Source organism: Squalius cephalus (genome assembly GCF_949319135.1).
Source record: "Squalius cephalus genome assembly, chromosome: 12".
NCBI classification, from domain to species: Eukaryota; Metazoa; Chordata; class Actinopteri; order Cypriniformes; family Leuciscidae; genus Squalius; species Squalius cephalus.
Window position 1 is genome coordinate 22,892,646 of NC_137133.1, and position 15,989 is coordinate 22,908,634.

Here is a 15,989-nt window from a genome sequence, read left to right on the forward strand (position 1 = left end):
ACAACAGGTGACGGTTATGATGATGAGGAGCAGGTGATGATGAGGAGGGTGATGAGGAGCAGGTGCAGGTGATGACGACAGATGGTGAATGTGATGAAGACAGAAGGTGAATGTGATGAAGGTGAATGTGACACCAATATCACTGAAACATTTGTGTGTGTGTGTGTGTGTGTGTGTGTGTGTGTGTGTGTGTGTGTAGCATTATTGTGTGTAGCATTATTGTGTGTAGCATATGTAGCAAGTATGCATTATTGAGTTAACATGGAAACACTGGTTTGCTTTAGTGCAGAAAACTGGTCAAAATCATGAGGTTTAAAGTGAAAGTGAGCCAATAAGTGGTCTTCTACTGCCCTCTGCTGGCCATTCTACTTATTAATTAAATTTTTCCACATGTGCTTGCATTTATACTTGAATACACACTAAAAATCACTTATATAGCAATAACTATTATAACACAATCATATTTTGTCAGTGTTAATCACTTTATTTGCACTGACACTTCAAATAATTGCTAGTAATGTGGTAAATCATGGTAAATCATGGTTAACTATGCTGTGTGTGTGTGTGTGTGTGTGTGTGTGTGTGTGTGTGTGTGTGTGTGTGTGTGTGTGTGTGTGTGTGTAAGCATGCATTGAGTTAACATGGATAAACTGGTTTGCTTTAGTGCAGAAAACTGGTTTAAAGTGAAAGTGAGCCAATAAGTGGTCTTCTACTGCCCTCTGCTGGCCATTCTACTTATTAATGAAATATTTCAACATGTGCTTGCATTCATACTTGAATACACACTAAAAAAATCACTTATATAGCAATAACTATTATAACACAATCATATTTTGTCAGTGTTAATCACTTTATTTGCACTGACACTTCAAATAATTGCTAGTAATGTGATAAATCAGGCTAGAAACATGGTAAATCAAAGTAAATAATACTAGATTGTTGTTTATCTCCTGGTAAATAATACTAGAACGTGGTATATCATGGTAAATCATGGTTAACTATGCTGTGAGTGTATGTGTGTGTGTGTGTGTGTGTGTGTGTGTGTGTGTGTGTGTGTGTGTGTAAGCATGCATTGAGTTAACATGGAAAAACTGGTTTGCTTTAGTGCAGAAAACTGGTTTAAAGTGAAAGTGAGCCAATAAGTGGTCTTCTAGTGCCCTCTGCTGGCCATTCTACTTAATAATGAAATATTTTACATGTGCTTTTGCATTCATACTTGGACACACACTAAAAATCACGTATATAACTAACTATTATAACACAATAATATTTTGTCAGTGTTCATCACCTCATTTGCACTGACACTTCACATAATTGCTAGTAATGTGGTTAATCATGCTAGAAACATTGTAAATCATAGTAAATAATACTGAAATGAGGTGTATCAAGGTAAATCATGCTAGAATCCTAATAAATCATTCTGGAACATGGTATATGATAGTAAATCATGCTAGAATCATATTAAATAATTCTAGAATGTGGCAAATCGTTGTGGGAGGAGCCTATTTTACTCAAATGGCTATAACTCAAGAAGTAAATGAGATATCTTCACCAAACTCAGTACACATGTGTATGGGTTCAATTTGAGGTCACAGTAAACAATTTTATGGAGATCGGACCATAGGTGGCGCTATAACTGTTAAAAAGCTTTAAAACCATATATATCCCATGGTAAACTGCCTGTATTGGCTGTAAATGGTCTTTTCCATCTATTATGTCCGTGGTTACATGCTTGCTAAATAAATCTTAATAACTTTTGATGCTTTTGTGCTTAAATGCTTAAAAGGCTTTAACTGCTTGAACCCCGATAAATGCTGCTTGCAGCTTTAATTATTATTATTATTATTATTATTCCGCCGTAAAACGCATCGTGCAGCCCAAACCGTAAGAGCTGGAACTTTGAAACTTTGACAGATGGTAGTACAAAAATCGAGGAAAGGTTCAGAGATTATGACCCCGATTGGCCCATAGGTGGCGCTATAACAACCAAAAGCGCGAAACTGCTCATAACTCCTAGACCGTATGTCGTAGACTCAAGTGTCTTATATCATTGGAAAGCTGGACGCCTGACGAACAAAACGTATATCTCCGATTTCATTTCCGCCATGATAGATTTTCCGCCATTTTGAATTTTGTCAAAAATCTACTTTTGCGAACTAGTCCCTGGTTTTTTGCCCGATTGGAACCAAACTAGTGCAGAAATGTTTTCTGGAGACTGAATATCAATAATTATCGAAAAAAAGTGGAAATTTCGATTCACGGTCGCTAAGGGGCGCCAAAACGTACGTTGTGGGAGGGGCCTATTTTACTAAAATGGCTATAACTCCCGATGTAAATGAGGTATCTTCACCAAACTTGGTACACATGTGTATGAGCTTACTCTGGGGTCACAGTAAAAAAATCGCGACGATTGGCCTCATGGTGGCGCTATAAAATGAAAAAAACATAAAACAGGCTATAACCACCTGACCGTTAGTCCGATTGACTTGAAAATTGGTATGCAGTGTCTTGGTCCAAGGTGCCATGTATGTGTATGAGGACATTGGCGTATCTCAAAAAACATGGCCGCCATCGGCCAACGAAGTTTGAGCACCTATTAGACAAGGTTAACGGAGGCCGATCGGAACGAAACTCAATGGGCATGTTCGGCTCATGGCCCTAAAGGTCTGTAAGAATTTTGAAAGAAATCGGCCACTAGTTGGCGCTAACGAGTTTTACGGCTCTGTAATCACGTAGTGTTACAAATATCCACACAATATGCATATCATTTGATAGATCTCCTCATCCTGAACAACTTTGCCTCAAGAACCATTGCTGTCAATCAAACTGTTCATTAATTATTCATTAATATGTTAAAAACCTACTTTTGCGAACTAGTCCTAGGTTTTTTGCCCGATCGGAACCAGACCAGTCTAGGACAATTCTCTGGACTCTCTAGATCAATAATTATCAAAAAAAAGTTGAACTTTTGCATTTGGATGGCTGTAATAGGGTAATTTATAAAATGGGCGTGTCAAAATACATTAAAAAGCCTATAAATCCTAAATAAAAACTCAGAACTTCACAAAAATTGGTCAGCATATGTGACATAACATCATTAACAAGCATGAAAAATTCTATGGAGATCGGACGATAGGTGGCGCTATAACTGTTAAAAAGCTTTAAAATCATATATTTCCTATGGTAAACTGCCTGTATTGGCTGTAAATGGTCTTTTCCATCTCTGATCATATAATTTTCATATCATAATGTTCAAAACTAGTGCAATACAATTCTCTGGACTCACTAGATCAATAATTGTCAGAAAAAGTTGAACTACTTCATTTGGATAGCTATAATAGGTTCACTTCAAAATCTGGCCTTTACCAAGTGTCCCCGAAAGCCTATATCTCTTTAATCAATGCTCAGACCTTCTTAAAAACAAGTCAGAACATGTGAAATATCACCCTGAACAAGCATGAAAATTTTCAGACAGATCGGACAAAATTTGCCTCTATAACAGTTAAAAAGGTGAAAATGATATGAATTAATGGCATGTTAAGCCAATAAGTGGTATTTTACTGCCCCCTGCTGTTTAAAATAGTCATTTTCTCATATTGGTATTGGTATCAGCCATGGTAAATCATGATAAATGATGGTGTGTGTGTGTGTGTGTGTGTGTGTGTGTGTGTGTGTGTGTGTGTGTGTGTGTGTGTGTGGTACAAATATAACAAAGGTTTTATTTTCCAACATGAAAACAAACATAACAGAGTGCTAGTGCACAAACAATAACCGACAATGATAATGGATGAGAGGGGAACTTAAATACACAGATCAAGACAAGGACAACAGGTGACGGTTATGATGATGAGGAGCAGGTGATGATGAGGAGGGTGATGAGGAGCAGGTGCAGGTGATGACGACAGATGGTGAATGTGATGAAGACAGAAGGTGAATGTGATGAAGGTGAATGTGACACCAATATCACTGAAACATATGTGTGTGTGTGTGTGTGTGTGTAGCATTATTGTGTGTAGCATATGTAGCAAGTATGCATTATTGAGTTAACATGGAAACACTGGTTTGCTTTAGTGCAGAAAACTGGTCAAAATCATGAGGTTTAAAGTGAAAGTGAGCCAATAAGTGGTCTTCTACTGCCCTCTGCTGGCCATTCTACTTATTAATTAAATTTTTCCACATGTGCTTGCATTTAAACTTGAATACACACTAAAAATCACTTATATAGCAATAACTATTATAACACAATCATATTTTGTCAGTGTTAATCACTTTATTTGCACTGACACTTCAAATAATTGCTAGTAATGTGGTAAATCATGGTAAATCATGGTTAACTATGCTGTGTGTGTGTGTGTGTGTGTGTGTGTGTGTGTGTGTGTGTGTGTGTGTGTGTGTGTGTGTGTGTGTGTAAGCATGCATTGAGTTAACATGGATAAACTGGTTTGCTTTAGTGCAGAAAACTGGTTTAAAGTGAAAGTGAGCCAATAAGTGGTCTTCTACTGCCCTCTGCTGGCCATTCTACTTATTAATGAAATATTTCAACATGTGCTTGCATTCATACTTGAATACACACTAAAAAAATCACTTATATAGCAATAACTATTATAACACAATCATATTTTGTCAGTGTTAATCACTTTATTTGCACTGACACTTCAAATAATTGCTAGTAATGTGATAAATCAGGCTAGAAACATGGTAAATCAAAGTAAATAATACTAGATTGTCGTTTATCTCCTGGTAAATAATACTAGAACGTGGTATATCATGGTAAATCATGGTTAACTATGCTGTGTGTGTATGTGTGTGTGTGTGTGTGTGTGTGTGTGTGTGTGTGTGTGTACTTGTCTACCTATCTAAGTGGGGACCTTGGTGTCGTTACACACTCACCAACAGGGGACCGTCGAGCCAAGTGGGGACATTTTTCAAGTCCCCTGTTGGTCATGCTTTAAAACATGTTTAAATCAGCTAAAACACGCTCTGGTGAATTTTTTACATTTTTGACCAAGTGGGGACCTACATGTGTGTGTGTGTTTAAGTCCATACTCAGCAGCGCTCCTGTAGGCTGGAGCAGGAACTGCAATGGCCCATTAACACACGTCGTTCACACTTCTCCATTGTTTGAATGGCTTGCTGTCCTAGAGAGGCTCTGAGACTGTAGAGCTGCTGTTTAACTGGTAGCTTAGATAATGAACTTCAAAGTCTTTTCAAACATCCCCAAACATATATATGTATATATGTATTATTATTATTTTTTCTAATATTACTTTTGTCAATTTTTTTTTAAAATATGCCAAAGGGATCTGCAACTCTGAACGATGTCTTCCCTATACAACAGGGTACTCCAGCCTGCAATGGAACTATGTGTGTGTGTGTGTGTGAACATTGTCTTTATTTTGTAATTATAAGTTATAGTTACAAAATAAAGACACTGTTCACACACACACACACAGATCCAATGCAGGCAGAAGTCCACTGTTGGTCAGTGTAGAGCGATAGTCCCCTATGTTAGTAATATAGACATGTATGTGTGTATGCAATGGCAAGTTAATTGTTAGGGACTGCATATAGATAAAAGATATATAATGTAACTTATAGTTATAGTTACAAAATAAAGACACTATTCACACACACACACACAGATCCATTGCAGGCAGAAGTCCACTGTTGGTCAGTGTAGAGCGATAGTCCCCTATGTTAGTAATATAGACATGTATGTGTGTATGTGTGTATGCAATGGCAAGTTAATTGTTAGGGACTGCATATATATAAAAGATATATAATGTAACTTATAGTTATAGTTACAAAATAAAGACACTATTCACACACACACACACAGATCCATTGCAGGCAGAAGTCCACTGTTGGTCAGTGTAGAGCGATAGTCCCCTATGTTAGTAATATAGACATGTATGTGTGTATGTGTGTATGCAATGGCAAGTTAATTGTTAGGGACTGCATATAGATAAAAGATATATAATGTAACTTATAGTTATAGTTACAAAATAAAGACACTGTTCACACACACACACACAGATCCATTGCAGGCAGAAGTCCACTGTTGGTCAGTGTAGAGCGATAGTCCCCTATGTTAGTAATATAGACATGTATGTGTGTATGTGTGTATGCAATGGCAAGTTAATTGTTAGGGACTGCATATATATAAAAGATATATAATGTAACTTATAGTTATAGTTACAAAATAAAGACACTATTCACACACACACACACAGATCCATTGCAGGCAGAAGTCCACTGTTGGTCAGTGTAGAGCGATAGTCCCCTATGCTAGTAATATAGACATGTATGTGTGTATGCAATGGCAAGTTAATTGTTAGGGACTGCATATAGATAAAAGATATATAATGTAACTTATAGTTATAGTTACAAAATAAAGACACTGTTCACACACACACACACAGATCCATTGCAGGCAGAAGTCCACTGTTGGTCAGTGTAGAGCGATAGTCCCCTATGTTAGTAATATAGACATGTATGTGTGTATGTGTGTATGCAATGGCAAGTTAATTGTTAGGGACTGCATATAGATAAAAGATATATAATGTAACTTATAGTTATAGTTACAAAATAAAGACACTATTCACACACACACACACAGATCCATTGCAGGCAGAAGTCCACTGTTGGTCAGTGTAGAGCGATAGTCCCCTATGTTAGTAATATAGACATGTATGTGTGTATGTGTGTATGCAATGGCAAGTTAATTGTTAGGGACTGCATATATATAAAAGATATATAATGTAACTTATAGTTATAGTTACAAAATAAAGACACTGTTCACACACACACACACAGATCCAATGCAGGCAGAAGTCCACTGTTGGTCAGTGTAGAGCGATAGTCCCCTATGTTAGTAATATAGACATGTATGTGTGTATGTGTGTATGCAATGGCAAGTTAATTGTTAGGGACTGCATATAGATAAAAGATATATAATGTAACTTATAGTTATAGTTACAAAATAAAGACACTATTCACACACACACACATATCCATTGCAGGCAGAAGTCCACTGTTGGTCAGTGTAGAGCGATAGTCCCCTATGTTAGTAATATAGACATGTATGTGTGTATGTGTGTATGCAATGGCAAGTTAATTGTTAGGGACTGCATATAGATAAAAGATATATAATGTAACTTATAGTTATAGTTACAAAATAAAGACACTGTTCACACACACACACACAGATCCATTGCAGGCAGAAGTCCACTGTTGGTCAGTGTAGAGCGATAGTCCCCTATGTTAGTAATATAGACATGTATGTGTGTATGTGTGTATGCAATGGCAAGTTAATTGTTAGGGACTGCATATATAAAAAAGATATATAATATAACTTATAGTTATAGTTACAAAATAATTAAACTGTTCACACACACACAGAGATCCAATGCAGGCAGAAGTCCACTGTTGGTCAGTGTAGAGCGATATATATATATATATATATATATATATATATATATATATATATATATATATATATATATATATATATATATATATACATATATATACTGTGTGTGTGTGTATACATATTATGGGGGGCCAAACAGGAAATAATTCTATGTAAATTTGAATATATAGTTATAACTATGAATATATTTGTAAATCCTAAATATATAAATGTAACCCTGAATATATAGTTATAACCCTTAATATATAAATGTAAATCTGAATATATAAATGTAAATCCCGAATATATTGTTATAACTCTGAATATATAAATGTAACTCTGAATATATAGTTATAACTTTGAATATATAAATGTAAATCTGAATATATAGTTATAATTCTGAATACATAAATGTAATCCTGAATATATAGTTAAAACTCTGAATATATAAATGTAACTCTGAATATAGTTATAACTCTGAATATATAAATGTAAATCCCGAATATATAGTTATAACTCTGAATACATAAATGTAATCCTGAATATATAGTTAAAACTCTGAATATATAAATGTAAATCCTGAATATATAGTTATAACTCAGCATGTGTGCTCCGCTCAATATTCCACTCTATGCCAATGCGCTCCACTCAATCGCTCACTGCCCAAGCATTCAAATCCCGCTCCTACATGAAATCTCAGTGTAACGTAGGCTACTGTACTATAGCCTTTGTTGATTATTTTTAAGTCATTGTTGGGGGCATTTACAATTTTGCATAGCTGGCCTCTGCACAATGTTTGTGTGATAATAGGCCATTGTTTAAACTTTATTAGTTTCAGAAAGATTCTCGCAGATACAGAGACAGTTGAAACAAAGGCAGATCTTTATTTTACAAAAGCACAAGGTTTTGGTGTTTGGATGTTTAAACATACTCTTACAGCTATCTACTGCCTAATGGTTTGCCAGTTGATAAAACTTTGGATAATATAATTAATAACAACATAAAATCACTTCAGTGTTATGACAATGTTGTTTGCATGAAAACACTTTAATTAGCAGAATTATATTCGTATAGACTGAGATGTAAAGAAACAGTGGTGGCCACTATCGTAATGAACTGTCAACAGTGATAAGGTATAGCTAAGAGTGCTCCAGACCAACCACGAACGAATGACTTACAGAAGGTATTCTTAACTAAGAATGTTTCAGGAAACACTTATTAACATTAAGGTAAAGCCTGAGTTATATATAAATGTATGTGTGTGTGTGTGTGTGTGTGTGTGTGTCTAATTATACAATGTTCACACAGGCATCAGAGACCAATATGCAAGACAAACATAAAAAGTATAAAAAAAAAATAGAATGATCAAACCATCAGTTATCAAAAATTTTAAATATTAGATTATTTTTTTTATTTTTTTTATGAAAGACCATTTGAATCTAGCCTGGGTTTCCCCATGCTGCCTTGCTCACAGCGCGATTTTATTCACGTTGCTAGGCAGTTTGGACATCATAGACCTAGCCGGCTGAATTCGTTTACAACAAAGATGCATAGACAGTAAAAGAAAAGATGACTGCCTCTGGAGAATTTAGATTTCACACTTATAAATAAGTCAGAAAGAATAAATGCATATTTGGGGTGCTGTCCGAGGAGAGGGCGGGCTCGGTATTCGGCCCGAACCCAGGGTACTCCCCCCATATTCCAGGCTGTGGAAGAACAAGCCGAGAGTGATTGGGGGGATGCTGAAACTGTCAAGGAATGTTAGGTGAGTGAATAAATATATGCTTCCTTTCATGCTGATAAGGTAGGCATGGCAATCGTTTGATGACAAGTTGATTGGATTGATTATTTGAACGAGCTTCTCCCGAACTTTCTGTATGAAACATCATGTGTAGATTCCGCCATCGCGTCTGTTATAGACGATATCGACAGCGCATTCATTTTAAAAGAGGAACAGAGAACCGCGATCAAGGCATTTGTCAACTGGAAACATGAATGAAAAACATATGTCACTTACTCCGTTGCTCTGATTGGTTGTAGGTCTATCCAATTGAGTGCAGAGACATTTTCTTTCCTAGTTCGGTTGAAACACGCCCCATAATCAAAGTTCAATGGACCAGTATCAGACTCACATTCTGACTAGAATCTGAGTATGATGACGTCAGGCTACCATAGACCAGATTTTCCAATGAAAAAGGGAACCAATCGCAGAATGGGGAGGGAGCAGCAAGACGATGATGACACCGAAGCAGTTTGTTTATATCTATGGATCCAACATGGCATCAGACTCGACGTTACCTTCTACCCTCATGTTTATCTTGCACAAACAGTAATATTCACGCCATTGTGTACAAATAAATCTTTGACCCATCGTATTTTTCCTCGTCGAATTTCTGTCACTCTACATACGTCATCTGGTATAATTGAAACGATTGGCTATGAGCTACGTACAGGCGCATTTGATAGACATTCATAGCGCCCAATAAACGGCTCTGGGCATTCGTGAACCACGCCTCAAATACGAGAAAATTAACACGTGGTTCCCAGACCAAGGCTCAAAAGAGACTTGGTCTGACATTAGCCAGGCTAATTTGAATCTGTTTTCCACACAATGGGGTAAAAATTACAGACGGCCTGGCAGCAATAGCTCAAAAGCAGATGTGAGAAGAAGCTTCTTATCATTCATAATATTATTTTTCTTGTTTAACGCACTCTCTTTAAATATATTTTATATGCTTTTTTATGCAGTCCCTAATTTTTTCTCTCTAGCTACAGTTCCATATCAACAAATAATACAGAATTTTAATTTTATTCTCACCAATTATTAATTTACAATATCAACAATGATCTAGACTAGATAAATAAAATGCAACCACAGCAATAAGTCAGGGGAATGCTTTTATTTCTTCCTTTGGTTTGAATTTTAAACATTTTGCAGTTCTTTTTTAAAATGTATACATTTTAATACAATTATAAAATGATATCATGATTTGAGACCCTCTTTTCTGTAATTAAAGACCAATTTTATGGGTTGTGGTGTCTCAGACAATGGCCAATATCAGTTAAAAAAACATCGTTTCCCTTAGGGCTTAAATGAACCTCATCACTTAAAAATAGTTCAGGCTTTTCAAACAGTATGTGTGGATGATGTACAATGCTCCCATTAACACACAAAACAAACTTAGCCATCACATTGTTCACAAACTTTCGCACTTTGTCCACCTTTCCCGGGGGGGCATGCCTCCAGTGGCGCCTTTGGTTTATTGAAGACAGCAGAATTTTCATCTGGGGAAACTGTCTGTTGAGGTCACGTAGGTCCCTCTTCATTGCTTTGAGAAGCAGCACACTTTTCACACGTCCTAGGTCGTTGCCTCCACAGTGAATCACTAGCACATTCGGAGCAGTCCTTCTTTTAAGGCACTGTTGGAAGAAGGGAAGGAGGTCTCCCCAACACATGCCTCCCCTGCCAAACCACTGGACCTGGGAAGCCACTCCAAGATTGGTGCCTATGGTCTCTCTTGCTCGCTTTTCGCCACGTCTAATGTAACTGTCACCAATAATCCAAACTCTGTGCACACCTGATAAAAGGATTACAATACAAATGATTAACTATGCAGCACACAATTGGGAAGTCACACAATTGCTCTAGAATTTGTTGTAAAATATAATTAGCTGCGTCACAATAAACTTTATACATTTAAGGCCTTTCTTTAACATGGAAAGGCACAACTCACAATCTTAAAATCTAGGGCTGGACCATGATTTAAACATCTACAATTTTCAAACGAACATACAATAACACTTAAACATTTGTGTATTTTGAAATGAGATTGCCACTACATGCATTATTGTAAATGTTAAAATCTATTTGAATAAAACATTTTAAAATAGTTCAATAGGTTGAGCAGAAACATACCTTTCTTTTGAGTAGTGGATTCTCTGATGAAGTGTTCTTGTTGAACAACATGAACTGTTGACTTGACTTTTCTAAAAAAAACAAAACAAAAAAAAAACAAGGAAAGTAAAAAAATAGTAATCGTAAACATGTTTAACAGTTGCAACATCTGTAGAATAACTGGTAAAACATTGTTTTTTATGTTTGTTAAATTGACCATTATGATTTTAAATATACGCAATATCATCATTGTTGGTACTACAAGTCTAAAATAAGGATTATTCTAAATTTCTAAATTACTCTTCTAGACATTTTAACTATCCGCAAAAAGGAGTATCAAAAATATAAATTATAAAGATACCAATTACTAATGAAACCAATTTGAAATTCTGAATTGTAACAGCGTAATTATTTATTTTCTTTATAAATAGATCAATCAAAATGCTGAACTTACCTCATGTTGTAGAATATGTTCTCCTCCTTCAAAAACGCAAGGTTCAAACAGAGACAAACACTTCCAAAAGACACGAAAGAGTGAATGTTCTGTGATTATATCCCACAACCCCAACCATCTCTGGACAGTGATTGGGTCTCCAGATAACTGTTGCTATAGAAATGCTAATTTCTCTGGGATTGGAAACAAACTGGCGCCTCCAAATATGTACAAGTGGGTGATTGTTGCTTAGCTTACCCTGGAAAATAATGCTGTTGCAAAAACACTTAATTATGACTTAGTACACTGCAAAAAAAAAAAAAGTTTAAGACTTACTTATAATACACATTTTTGAAAGTCACATGAAATAGACCATATTATTTATTTCAGATTAGTTTTAATAAAATATATTTAGTTAAAATGTCCCAAAGAAATAACAAACACCATATGACACCAAGTGTATCAGTGAATATTTACACACACATTCAATATATATATAGATTTATATAGATTTGTTTCTGGGGTAGAAAATAAAACAACAATATGGTAATCTCTACAAGATCTGTTTTAAAGTGAAAATAAATAAACTCATATGGGGTTATATCATGTATTGGTGTAAACAGTGAACTATATTAAGTATGCAGAACTCCAAATAAACAATACATGGACCAGTACTTTCTTAATATCATTAATCTTGCAGCACAACTTCAATTTAAATGCATCATCACTTTGGATTACATTTTCAGTAAGGTTCTATTCATTTAGATTATGTAATGCATACAGTTATCTGAACTAACCAATAACATCATACACACATTAATGCACAGTGTATTATTTTAGATAACTTATTCATATGAGCTCATAAAATTACAACCGTTTATTTATAGTTTATGGTAAATTAACAAATGAAACCTCTTTGTAAAATGGATAGCACTATTTCTAAATTTCCATTAATTAACCTTATGATCAAAGATAAAACACAGTAAATAATATATATGCCTAGTTTAATATAGTTCTTCTTAGTTAATTACTAATTTGTTGGTTAGTTTCATAGTAAATTAAGTTTATCCAGCTGTTTATCATAACAGAATAAACACTGAAAAGGGTGATCATGAACCAGACGTGAATCCATGAATAGCTGCAATTCACAAGTGTGAATTGAGTGGTTTTAGTTACAAAAAACAGCAATATCATTTCATTTACATACTGCTTAAACCTTTTTCTTTTGGAATGTGTGGTTAACGATTTCCTATACATTTGCCTTTACATATGATAATCACAGGTGATTACAGCTGTGACCTGACAGACTGTTTTTATCTAGTGGAGACCGGGTGTTAATAGGAGACATTAAATGCTTCGATTCCCCAAGCAGATATACCAGAAGTAAAACAATCAGAGGCATAATTAACCCCTTGATTGTCAAGGATCACTGGTGGCCCCAGATTATTTTATTTATTACTCTTTAAAACATCACACTCCTACTTGATCTGCACAAACTGAGCTTCATTAGGAAGGTTTAAGACCCCAGCTTTGATATTTGACCACTGTTTATAATTAAACTGGTTTGAAGTTAGATAAGTTTCTTAATTTATTCCAGAAGTGCAAAATAATTAATCTGTAATGTTCGTTATCTTGAATAGAAATCATCACTCATACAGCAGCCATTCATCTCATCTCCAGTTTATTTGTGTTTATATAGGCCTACATACAATATCCACGATCTCCCAGGGCTATTAGGCCAATGATGCGCACATTTGGAGAAATAATTGATATGATATCGTCATACAGAATAATATTTCTATTTATTTCCCACTGAATTATGCAATCTGAAGAGCTCAAACAGCTAACAGAGCCAGCGATGACTCTGCTCTTCCAGATTTGCGTCAGCAAACGTGATGACATCAGTTCGATATGATTCGTTTGTAAAGCTGTCAATCATCTCATGGTGAACCAACGTGACCATAAGGCTGTCCTTCTGGATGACGCAGTGCTGTGTACACTGTGGACAAACAAAACTAAACACATCTCTTCATCTGATACAAGAAGCTAATAAATGCAGGATTCAAGTTATTCTGTTTTGTGTGTGTTTGATTTCCGTTCGATTTTGGTTATTGTATAGGAACAAAGAATGTTTACAGTATGCATGTGAGTAAAAATAGCCCATTGCTTCATAAAAAAATGCAAAATAGCCTATAACATATTTAAATAATCTTTTTTGACTTGAAACCATTTTAAATTGCGACCGAAATATGATACAAATACTCAATTGTGTTTTAAAGTGAGCTTTAAGTGAGAGTGTAATATTAATAAATGATATTGTGTCATGTAGCTTGAGGCTGCCTGTTGAGCTAATGCACCTTCTACATGAGCTTCCTATTTCATAAAATCATGTTATTTATTTTTTTTAATTCAAGAACAGTTTTTTTTTGTTGTTGTTGTTGTTGGTTTTCTAACAAGACTTAAGATAATAGATGTATTGCTCTTGCATAGTGGAATGACAGAGATTTAGATGACCAAGCAAAAAATACAGGGATACAGGCATTAATGACTGAATTCAAACAAAAGAATAAGAATAAAAGAAAAATGAAGATTAAAGGGTTAGTTCACCCAAAAATGAAAATTCTGTCAGTATTTACTCTCCCTCATGTTGTTCCAACCCCATTAGACTTTCGTTCAACTTCGGAACACAAATTAAGATATTTTTGATGAAATCTGAGAGATTTTTTTTACGTAGTGTAATAGCGTAGCGCGTCTGTGTTTCACGTCACCACGTATCACACATGACCACAGTCGCCCAATAGCCCGCTACGTTATATTACACTATGTAAAAAAAAACCTCGAGGTCCAGAGAGAAGGAAATGAAAAGAGGAATAAAGTCGTTATTTTTGTTTGTTTTTGCGCACAGAAAGTATTCTTGTCGCTTTACAAACTTAAGATTGAGCCACTGGAGTCACTTGTACTATATTAACAATGTCTATAATACATTTTCTGGGCCAGCAAGTTGAGGTGTCCATAAGCCTGCAGGAGGAGTGATCCAGCACTCAGATTTAATCAGAAATATCTTCATTTGTGTTCCGAAGATGAACGAAAGTCTAATGGGGTTGGAACAACATGAGGGTGAGTAATTACTGACAGAATTTTCATTTTTGGGTGAACTAACCCTTTAAGTCTCTTGAAAAGGTGCTAAATGTTCGTCGATTTACATGAATGGGCCATTTCTCCTCACCAGACCAACCAGACATGTTGAGTCAATGACTCTAAATGACAATGAGAGTCAATGACTCTACATGAGTGTTTACAGGGGAATAAGATATTTGGTCTTACAATAGGCTTCATAAAATGCATTTAGAGATCATCCTCAGATTTGATATTCTGAAGCTCAGAATATTTTATACATTTAATAAATATATTCTTAATATTTGATGTTTTTATGTTTGAGCTTATATATCTCAATATTCATAACAGTCTGATAAATTTTTAGTCTTGAACTGTAAACACTCAAGTGATGGCTTTCTAAATATATGTTGGTTATGTGCCTATTCAGAATGATTTCTGAGCAGAAACTTTGATATTTTTGGTATGTCATAAATGCATCACTCACCAAAATTGGGGGTGACTATATAATTGTTTTAAATAAGCTATTCATCTAAGCTGTCTATACAAAACATTGTAAATAACCAGTTCAGTTGTAACAAGTAGGCTTTATCATCTGTATAATTTATTTAATGAATCTGTTTGAGATCAAATTAATGCTAGATGTTTTGATATAAATTAAATATCAAACATATAATGTTAGTACATGGCATGACTGTGTTTAATTTCACTCAGTTATTTTGATTTATTTCCAGATTCAATCATAGGCTTGTTCTTACATAGTAGAGCTTGCGCAGTTTTCAAAAATGGTGCTTTAAATCTCTTGACAAACTAAAAGACTTAAATTACATTTGTATGTATTCTAAATAAAAGACACAGGTTGTACTGAATGTCAGCTTGCTTATTTTTGTAAAGATAATGATTTATTGAGTCCACATGCCATGTAAACTTGAAACTATGCTTCAAATCACAGATCGAGAGCTGTCGTTCAAACCACAACTCTGCGATGCTGTTTACAAATGTTGGTTGGAACTAATACTTCAACGTTTGGTAAAAAATAAATAAAAAAATAAAGTAGATTCATTTTATCATTTCATTTTCATTTAAGTAGCTTTTATAAATGTGCAAAGAAAAAAAAAACATTACTGGTGTGAATC

The 15,989-nt window shown here is 35.0% G+C and overlaps 1 long non-coding RNA gene across 1 annotated transcript; it reads right to left on the reverse strand.

Annotated features, from left to right (window-relative positions):
- Window positions 1–10,116: 10,116 nt before the first annotated feature.
- LOC307168991 lies at window positions 10,117–13,550 on the reverse strand. The gene is made up of 3 exons (XR_013823021.1): window positions 11,761–13,550; window positions 11,328–11,398; window positions 10,117–10,989 (listed from the first exon to the last, which is right to left on the reverse strand). It is a non-coding gene; the product is annotated as an uncharacterized lncRNA (long non-coding RNA).
- Between the last annotated feature and the right edge of the window lie 2,439 nt (window positions 13,551–15,989).